Here is a 7,832-nt window from a genome sequence, read left to right on the forward strand (position 1 = left end):
CAATGGGAGCGACCTGGGGTCGTTCACCACACCTCCCCCGGGAACCCTTGAAAAGGCAGGGAGGGGAAGGGAGAGGGGCTCTTGGTCTTGGCTTGCTTGTGCCGTCTGGTCGTCTTCGTGGGAGGGGAGAGACCCTTGCGTGTCCCGGAGCAGTCTCTGCCAGGCCGCATGGTCAAAGGAATCCTATGGGTGCCGCGTAAAATCTGATGCTTCTTTGAACTTTCATTAAATTCACTTGGATCACGAGCCCGGCTTCGGCGTGAAATCTTTCTCGCGTGGAGCCAAGGACTGAGGCTGAGATTTAGGCCGGAGAGAGAAACCTAACAAGACCACTGAGGGAAAGTGTCAACTTTAGACTGAGATAATGTTTGTCATATTTCTATGCTACAGACTTTTTATCCCCTGACCCCTTTCCATGTTGGGATGTTAGGAGAAGAGTCAACATGCACAGTCCCCATTTAAAAGGGGGGAATTAAAGTTCATGAGAGCTGGGGCAGGAATGCTGCATGTGTTTTTGTCGTTAGCGCCCTGGAGTGGGTTCCACCTCACGGCAGCACAGTGCTCAGCAGAAGGAAACGTGCCAGGTCCTGGGCCATGCTCCCAGTCACTGCTGTGTTCGAGCCGATGTGACTGTGACAGCCACTGTAACAATTCATGTCACGGAAGGTTCACTGTCTGTCTCTGGCCCTCCGCGTCACCCAGCACTATGTCTTTTCCCAAGGACTAGTCTCTCTAAATAACCGGTCCCAAATCCATAAAACACGAAACAAAGCCTCACCGTCCTTGCTTCTAACAGCCATTCTGGCTGTGTTTCTTCCAAGACAGACTGCTTGTTCTCTGTCAGTCCTTGGTACTTTCAATATTCTTCGTCGATACCATAGTTCAAACGCATCACCTCTTCTGCACTTGTCCTTATTCGTTGTCCTAGATGTAGAATTTGGAATTCTTCTATTTGGGGACTTATCTTTCCCATTAACTTATTTATTCCATCATTGATTTATGTCACTATGACTCATGGACATCTAGTTTACACTTTGTGTTGTAATTCAATACTATTATATTTGAAACAAAATGTTCTAGCACTGGCTATTGAGAACTCTTTCCATCGACTCTTGTGTTTCTTTGAATGCACTCAAAAATTTAAAAGCACTTCCTCACTTCCTGGCATGATAAGATAATCTAGGCTGATTTTATATATTCCTGAATTTTCATTTTAATTTACAAAGAGCTATTGGGTTTCATGCTAATTCTTTTTTGTAAATATTTTCTTCTTTGCTCCCTCTTTTTTAGAGTATTGGCAAGCAAAATCATCAGGAACATTATTTAAAACTTATAATAAATCAAGCTAGGAAAAACTTTAAAAGTTAGAAATCTGGATAAACCTGATATACTCTCTGGCGAGCTGAAGATGAAATTTACTGACACTAACATTACCGGGATGAAGAAATCTACTATGGACTCATGTGTTGCTACAATCCTTTGCCACTCTCAGCATAAGACAGCCGCTTCAACTTTTACCTATTTGAAACTTTTTTTTGCCAGGAAAACAAGGAGCTTATGAGTGTGACTGTGCTAGAGAATCGGGGAAAGGTGGTATTAAATGGTGGATGCAGGAAAATTTGGGAAACTAAAGACCTCATTATAGGCAAGAAGTTCTATAGTACAAATAATCAGATCTGAAAAAACAAAACAAAAACATAAACCAAAGCAGAAAAGAAAGCAGAGATTCTGGCAATGAATTCTGCAGATGTTCTCCGATCAACAATATGAAAACTACCTTTGTGAGTACCCTTTGCCGAAACTCCTAGGTGATCAAGTGGCTTGTTTTAAAGCGACCTAGTCTGAGAACAGGGAAAAAGTAGATTACAGTCAAAAAAATGTGTGTTTGAGACCTGGGCATTCACTTACTGTTTGAGTACTTTGGGGACTTTTATATACCTTTTTATTATCTTTCCTTATGTAGAAACTGGGAAAATATTGAAACCTAATGCTATGGAGCAGAAGCATGGAGGGTCAGTGATGAAAACAAGAGGAAGTGACATGGCAGCTGCAACAATGATCCAGATTAGTAACGAGTGCCAGGAGGGCACAGGACTGTGCTGCTTTGTTCCACCCGAACGGACTCTACAGCATCTAACTGTACGTGATAGCAGACAATCAATCTATTTTAAAATTTAAGTGTTATTTTATTCATTAGAAAAGTTCTTTAATTATTATTTGTGGCAGTTGCGTAATCTGTCAACTTGCCAAGGGGTGGGGTTTAGCCTGTCAATCAGGAAGCAGCTTGATGACCTCATTTGGAGGCGCTATGGAGACAGATTGCTTGCTTGAGGCAGGACACACAGACTGTCTGCGAGACATGCCATTAAGAAACAATGGAGCTACACTGATACAGCCAGGGTGTGGGAGCTGGGGGAGCCACGTATAGACCCACAGCGTCACTGAGACACTTCCACCACCACCACTGAATTCACAAGACTTTCCACCCACTGGCCTGTGATCTTCCTGCATTCGGTGTCATTTTACCACTACGTGAGTATAAAGAGGAATTTATAGATTAGACTATGATCGACGTATGGGGTAACATTGGACTCTGGACTGGGCTGGGATATTTTCTTATTGTACAATTGCTCTTTGATATGAAGTTCTCTCTTATACACATATGAGTGTCTGAATTTGTTTCTCTAGTCTATCTGGACTTAACACATTATTCACATAGCATTATTGAACAAAGTCTATAAAATGACATAAAATAATGGTTTTTATAAAGTACTTTTAGTTTCTAAGTATTTTTTTTTTCACTGCCACCAGCAGCACTTTGCAGTTTTATTAACCATTCAAGTACAGTAGCATCTGGTAAAATCGGGACAGAACTGGGATTTAAAAGCAAACAGATATTCAGCATCTAACAGTTTTGAGAAGCCACTACATACTCTTTCACAAACATGTTTCCACGGGGCCAATACAGTGCTAGCCATTCACCCAGCGCACTGAGTGCACCGAAGTAGAAAAGAGGCAACAAGAAAAATAGCTACGTTAGAAACACTCCAACACTTTAGAAAAAAAGAGTCAAACACTTTTTGTTTCTCCCCTTTAGCCCCTAAAACAACATCACATGGTCTGGATCTACCTATTTACGTCCTACGTTGGCTTCTAGTCTTTGTCAGGAGGGAAATAGTAATAGTAGTAAAATGACACTGGCCAGCACGGTCTTTGGATCTCGAGGAGGGAGGGGAGAAAGTCAGTCCTCAGGACAAGCTAGTCGGCTGCAGTCTCATCAGCGGGGTCTTTGCATTCCTTGTTCTTCCACACTTCTTCCACGTGCTTGTCCTTTTCTCGCAAGCGCTCCAGCTTGGCCACCATTTGTGCTTCTCGGTTCTCTTTGTTGGCTTCCATTTTGTGGGTCAGCTTCTCCTCGGCCATCTTGCTGAAGTTGTTGTTCTCCTCGATTGCTTTCTGCAGCACCTCCTTCTCGTGCTCCCGCCTCTCGGCCTGCTGCTTCAGGACCTCCGCCTCATGGGACTTGCGTCTTTCTTCTGCAGCTTCTAATTTCTTCTGAATTTCCTCCAGGGAAAGGTCCTTCTTCTTTGGAGGAGAAAGAGGAAATTCTGGGACGGCCTCTTTTGAACGGGGGCTGAGTATCAGCTCAAAGGCCTGGCCAGAGGCCCGCTTCTCCAGTTCTTTCACCTCATAGCTCCAAATCACACAGCACCGCTTCTTTTCGACCTCTCCGGGGACAGGTGTGCCTCGGTCCATGGCTCCACGCGAGAAACAGCTCACGGCGAGCAGTTTCTAAGTATTTTTATATATTTTTTCTCAAGAGAAATATCCTGGATGCTTGAGCTGCAAAGAACGCAAAGGATACTGTTTCTCCTTTTAAAATTCATGCTACCACTTTCTTTGCAATACCTGAAACACAATTGTCAGTAACCTGAGCCATCAGCTTTTATTTCCCGAATGATTTCATCAGAGTGTGCTTATTTTGAAATCTCAAGAGATCTAGGACATAATCTGTGAGCAGGATGGTGAAGACCTATCATTTATTATTTAGACAAAGATGCCCACAAGCAGTTCAAATTGAAACACCCATAATAGGTCTATAGTCATAATATGATCATTTAAAAACCTGCTTCAATCTAATCCAGTGCTTACCGAAAGGCATGTGTTGTAGTTGCCCAATTTCATGTCAACTTGAAGATATAAAAATTTTACGGGTGATATTCAACCTGTCAATCAGGTTGCACCCTACTGGGGCCGCATTGCGGGTGTGACCTTCTCATAAGGAGGGCCCTGGGAACCTTCCCGTCTCTCTTTGCCTTCACCTCCCGCTGACAGCCGCTCTGGGACCTGCCAGAGCCCTGTGATGTTTCCACTGCCATTGGATCCACAAAACTTTGCACTCACCGACCTGTGATATTCCTGCATTCTGCATCGTTGCGTATGGTTGTGTGTTTCAAGAGGGATGTATGGATGAGTATCAGCCTGATGGATTTTAATCAGATGTGAATGGGCTGTCTTCTTGATATATAATTACTCCTTGATATGAAACTGTCCCTTACACATATATAAGTGTCACTGGAATGGTTTCTGTTGTCAACATGTCCTAACACAGGGTGATACCACCTCTTTGCAGGTACTGAAACAGTCCAGGGGAAGTCTTCAAGAAAAGAAATCTATATTTTATCCTGAATTATAGCACAACAACTTTTAATTGCCAGGTGGGCACTGAATGATTTTTTTTTTCTGAAGAAGGAGCAACAGGCAAAATAAGTTTAGGAACCTATGAACCCCCATGCTAGTTCATTGTGGGTTTGATTTTGTTAGATATGTATATTTTATGTAACATGAGTTGAGACACACAAAGTTAATATCAGATCAATCCCACATTTTCCATAGTTTCAAAATCTCTCCATCAGGATCCCTTTGGCTTCTGTTAACTGAGATGACACAACTCCAAAATAGTGTAAGGATGTTGGGGTGTCAAACCTCTCTCAATTTTTACTGATTCCTAAATTTCGTTCTCCAGATTGGACATTTCTCCCAAGCTCATGAAGTAATATGTCATTCTTGTTTCACTGATTATTTGGGTAACACAGTGATCCTCATGAGGCCAAATCCTTGGCTAGAAGGACTTAGAAGCTGTCATGTGTTGAAGGCTTGAGTTCTCTTTTAGAAACAACAGTGGCATTGTTGTCTCAGTTGTTGACTCAGACAATGTCTCATCATGGTCTCAACATTGATCTTGAAGGCACCAGGTAAGTAAGCATTGAGCTGCTGGTTGCACTTTTGATGATTGAAAAACACAGTCATCACCCTGGGGAGAAAAAGGAGGCAGTCTACTCTGGTAAAGTTTGACAGCCTTGGAAACCCTATGAAGGCTTGCTGTCCCTATGAGTTGGAATGGACTCAATGGCAGAAGGTTTTTAAAAATAGTTTGGGGAAAATAAGCACAGAACTCAACTACTGAGGGCAGGTAATTTTGTGTGTTGCATTGGACACCCTCCCAATGATGCACGGGTCTGTATAATCCATTGCTCCCTCCCTATGTGCAGGTGAAACTGTGATTTGCTTTTCTCTCCTAGACTATGGCAGAGAGGGTGTGTTTTTCCCCTACTTCCTAAATCTTAAAAATAGGAATCCTTTTTTTGCAGAATCTATTGACCTTGAAGAAAACAACTGCCACATTATAAACTGCCAAAGGGCCACATGGCCTGGACCTGCAGGTGGCATTTAGGACCTGGATGTGGCTTCTTCCCCAAAGCTCATAAGAAACAGGGAAATACATCCTATTAGCACAAGAATATGGCATTCTACAACCAGAATGAGCTTGGAAGCATATCTACTCCCATTCTTTCGCCATATATAATTTTCAAACAAATAATAAAATCATATCTGTACCTAACAGGAAAAAACTAAAATGCATACAATTCAATATGTGCCACCCTTGTTTAAACAGAACATTCTATAAGTGAACAAAACAAAAATATCCTGTGCCTAACAATTGCAGTTAAGTAACACCTACACCTTACTATTATAATTCTATGACTGTATATTCCCCCACCTTTGAAAGTTTGTAAGACAACCACTTCATGCTTTTATTCCCCCAATTTTGGTATCTAATTTCTATACTGCCCAATACATCAACCTAGTACTCTGAGGAGACAATCAATATTTTTTCAATATGAAGAATCCTCATTCCAGTTGGAACCTTGTGAAGTCTACATCCATAAGCAAAGTCAGATCAGGACAGGCATCCATAAAATCTGCAGCACTATGCACCAGTTCACAGGCTCAAATGTCTTGTCTTCATCTGGTCGGGTTCTGGTCAACACAATGTGGGCTGCCTCACTTGGCCTCACCAGGGTGTCCATTGGTCACCTTGCCTTTAGACCATGGCCCCTTCACAAATTCCCAACAAGCCTAGCCCCTTTGTACTAGGCCATGAACTTAAATCAGTAAATCAGCTCTCATCTTCTCCTCTAGTTCTTGTAAACCAAGTCCATGAGTATCAGTGGCCAGACTCAACCCATCTCTTTATTGCTACATCTCTCCCACTTCTACTCAACAAGTGGATCCAGGAGGTCACCTAGCAAGAATTTCAGCCTGCCTATGGGCTCTCTTTAATGTTCAGTCCTTGAGAGAAATTTTCTTCATGGTTCCAGATTTTTTTCAAGTTTCTAACAAAAACCACTAGTTCAAGATTTCCAAAAAACCAGAGTTCCTCATTCTTTAATTTGTCAATCTTGCCCCCAGGCAAGCATCTTGAAATGCAAATGGCCTGAGTACTCTAAAGCACTGGGTGGGCCTTATCTTTTCTGAGACTTCCTTCAGGTGTGTGGGAAACCCATCTAAAGATATATACTAGAATTATAATGGGATTAGAAAAGAATTGTAATGGTTCAAAGCAAGTGGACTTAGAAGCTATTTTCATACTTCTCAATAATATTTCTATAAAACCTTATATCAACAGTAATAAGCAGCAGAAATCAGTACAAAAAAAGTGGAATCATATATTAAACTCAGTTCTTGAAAGTCAAGTTTAATTCTTCTTTAGCTTATCTAAATCCTTATCTAAACTTTCTATTTGTACTAAAATATGGGATTAGGCCCGTGAGAGCATCAAAACAGATTCAGACTTTCTGTCGGTCATTTTGACCTTCTGTGTGCCATTTTCCCTAAGGAGCATGGTTTCTGAGGAATTCAAATGGCGATTGCTACCCCTGAGCTCAAAATATACATAAATCACATTCACTTTTGCCACTCACATAGGTATAACCCCAAACTATAACTAAACAAAATAATCAAAACCTTCACTTCCCATATTCTTTCCAGAAAACAACCCTGTAAATTGCATGGACGTATCTGACCTCTGGTTAGCCAAAGAAGAAGCACTACCATGAGTCAAACAAACATCTACTCTCCATTTTTATGATTTGTTTCTTCAATGCCCCATTCCCTATGTACCATGATTTAGTCTGGATAGACTAGAGAAACAAATCCATTGAAACTCATATATGTATAAGACAGGGTTTTATACAAAGAGCAATTGTACATTAAGAAAGCATCCCAACCCAGTCCAGTCCAAGCCCATAAGTCCAATATTAGCCCATATGTCCCATACCAATCTATAAAGTCCTCTTCAGACTCATGAAACACATACAATGATGCCGAATGTAGGACGGTCACAGGCCAGTGGGTAGAAAGTCTTTGGATCCAGTGGCGGTGTAAGCATCTCAGCGCTGGCAGGGGTCTCTATGTGGCTTCTCTGCTTCAGAGGTCTGGTTTCATCATGATAGTTCCATGTGTCTTCTCCAGCTCCAGGAACTAGTGTA

General features: G+C 41.8%; 1 pseudogene; it reads right to left on the reverse strand.

Moving 5' to 3' along the window:
- Nucleotides 1-2,838: 2,838 nt before the first annotated feature.
- On the reverse strand, nt 2,839-3,756 carry LOC142436127 (stathmin pseudogene; annotated as a pseudogene).
- Between the last annotated feature and the right edge of the window lie 4,076 nt (nt 3,757-7,832).

The sequence above is a fragment of the Tenrec ecaudatus genome, chromosome 1 (genome assembly GCF_050624435.1).
Source record: "Tenrec ecaudatus isolate mTenEca1 chromosome 1, mTenEca1.hap1, whole genome shotgun sequence".
In the NCBI taxonomy this organism is placed as follows: domain Eukaryota; kingdom Metazoa; phylum Chordata; class Mammalia; order Afrosoricida; family Tenrecidae; genus Tenrec; species Tenrec ecaudatus.